This window comes from Malus sylvestris, chromosome 12 (assembly GCF_916048215.2).
Source record: "Malus sylvestris chromosome 12, drMalSylv7.2, whole genome shotgun sequence".
NCBI lineage: Eukaryota > Viridiplantae > Streptophyta > Magnoliopsida > Rosales > Rosaceae > Malus > Malus sylvestris.
Genome location: NC_062271.1, coordinates 11,793,450 through 11,796,110, shown reverse-complemented (window position 1 = coordinate 11,796,110; position 2,661 = coordinate 11,793,450). Strand labels below are relative to the sequence as shown.

Here is a 2,661-nt window from a genome sequence, read left to right as displayed (position 1 = left end):
TGTTTGGGTTAAAACTGGAACTTTGGGCTCAAAAGGAAGTTAGCCCAGAAGAAGGTCTAGAATGAAGGAAGCCCAAGGCTTAGCCGAAGCCCAGAAGGCGGAAGAAGCTCTTTTCCCGTGCAGATCACTTGAGCCACTTGCTCACCTACCTAGAAGTCAAGTGTTGTAAACTAGCCAGCTAATCAGCCCAAAAGTACTTTACAATGGCAGTACAAGTAAAAAACTGATAAGTCACTACCCTTCAATCGCATTCTGGCAAGATCGATGTTATAGCAGCCAAGCCAAATCATCTATAAAAAGGGAAAGAGAAATCAGAAATAAGGACACTCAATTAAACAAACAAATACACAAACTCTACTCAAGCCAGATTTGCATACGAAACTGTAGTCAGCACCAAGCCTTCATCCTTTTTAGGATCAACCTTCATCAAAAGTCTTCTTTTATCTAGTTTATTAGCTCTTCTGCTCACTTGCAGTATCAATCTCCTTTGTAGTTTTCATGTACAACTCATCTTCAGTCATTTAATTTACAAGCAATCTACAATATTAGTCATTCACCTTCCTTTGTCATTTACATATTGTTCTACCTCTCCATATAAGTAAAGTCCTTATTTTTAAGGCAAACAAAGAACCTTGATTTGAGTCACTCACACTCAATGGCACAATCTCTTGGTCAGAAATCGAACTCAGGTGCAACCTCAATCATTCAAAATCCGTCTATTAGCGGCATCTAATAGTGGCACGCCCGCACCCCACCAATCTCGTGTTTGAATAAATTCCCGGCATGCCCGCGAGGCCCATGGCAAATTTAGAGAGTGAACAGGTAGGCATCTGCAACAAAAAGTATGAGAGATCACATATGGGCACTTTACACTACAAGAGTTCGACTTTACTCTCGTATTTCATGATGCACAAGAACATAAATTTTCATGCCCATAAATGAAACTATAAACTTTAGAGCACTGTTACACACATCATATTTATCACTAAATATTGTTCACCAAATGCAGTTTTATAACCAGCCTTAATTATTTAAACAAATGTTTTCTGAAAAATAATTTAGATGCACGTTTAAAACTAAAAGAGAAGACAAATAAAACAAATGGGTGCGTGACAACAATGACAAGAAACAAAACACATATTTATATCCACTATCCCATCCTTTAATGTAGACACTAAAAAGCAAATTATTTTAATGTTCTTCCTCATCTTTGATCAACTGACAACCGTGTTAGCCCAAATATTCTTTGATCAACTGACAACCGTGTTAGCCCAAATATTTTTTGCGTTATAAATAGCACTAGAACAATTAGACTACTGTTGTGGTTGTTTTATGCATCTCAATCCAACCTAACAAAAAGAAAAAATATTTGGAAACAGATTGTAATTTGAACAAGTAACTTGATTCCTCCAAATTGAAAGCACCAGAGTCCTAAAACTAGAAATTAATGGATAATGAGGAGAGGGAAATAGAATAGAACCTGGCAAGGAGATGTCAATCTGCATAGCTCCACTCTCAAAGAGTGCTTCGACTTTGAACTTTGTTTATTTGACTAAGTGCCCCTTTCTCTTTCCTCTTGCTCTTCTATTTATAGTGCTCCAGCACAAACCCTAGCCTCCATCGTCCTCAGCAAAATATTTTCTTTTGTGGACTACAATCAAGAATGCCTCACAACCACATGATTTTTAAGCATACCAAGACAATTATGCCTCACAACCACACAAAGTTTTAAAAGGCGAATGTGTAAGCGAGGCGTTTTGTGTATTGTCATGCCTGAACGAAAGTCTTAAGACGTGAGGCGAAGCCTCACTAGACAGAATAGAGTCTTAAAAGAAAAGAAAAAATAGTATAACATTTTAAGAAAAAATATATATAACGTTACAAAAAAACTAAAAACTAAAACATACCTATTTTTTCTTGCTGGCCAATCACTTTCCAAGGAAAAGATAATATAAAGTTCTAATTTTTGTATAAATGTCTTTTTTCTAGACTCTTGAAATATATAGAATAATATTAAAAATAAAGTCCAATAGAAAAATATACGCTGGGAGAATAGCTGAGGAGTATGCTGGGTTGTTGGAGATTATGCTGGACAGTTGGGGAACACCTATCAATGGGTCAGTTTAAAGAGAATAAAAAGAAGAAAAATCAGGCCATCTCCAACCAAGGGCTGGCCAGAGGGCTCGTTTTAGCCCTCTGGCCCTCCAAGATTCTCCAAGATATTAATATTTTAATGAATAGTACATGGCCATATTTGTCTCTGTCTCCAACTGAGGGTCAGAGGGCCAGAGGGCTCGTTTTAGCCCTGTCACAAAAAACCGTTTCCAACCGAGGGCCAAAGGGCTAAACATAATTTATTATTTAAATTTAAAAAAAACTACAACTTAAATTTAAAAACAACAATAACTTTTATTTAAAAACTACAACTTATATTTAAAAACTACAACTAAAATTTAAAAATGACAAATTAAATTTAAAAACTACAACAACTTAAATTTAATATCCATAATCATTATTATCATCATCATTCGCCATCGTAGGAGTATAGTCTGTCACAAACAATTGCCGTCGGCTCATAATTTCTTTTTTTTTCCTATCAAACTAGGCCTTACTCATTGGAGTGTAATTCGAATTGTTCCTTTCCATATTCTTATCATCCAT

General features: G+C 35.7%; 1 long non-coding RNA gene across 1 annotated transcript; it reads right to left on the bottom strand.

Annotated features, from left to right (window-relative positions):
• Nucleotides 1-311: 311 nt before the first annotated feature.
• Nucleotides 312-1,699, bottom strand: LOC126592061 (uncharacterized). Its single transcript, XR_007612594.1, has 2 exons — nucleotides 1,481-1,699; nucleotides 312-830 (listed from the first exon to the last, which is right to left on the bottom strand). It is a non-coding gene; the product is annotated as an uncharacterized LOC126592061 (long non-coding RNA).
• Nucleotides 1,700-2,661: the final 962 nt, after the last annotated feature.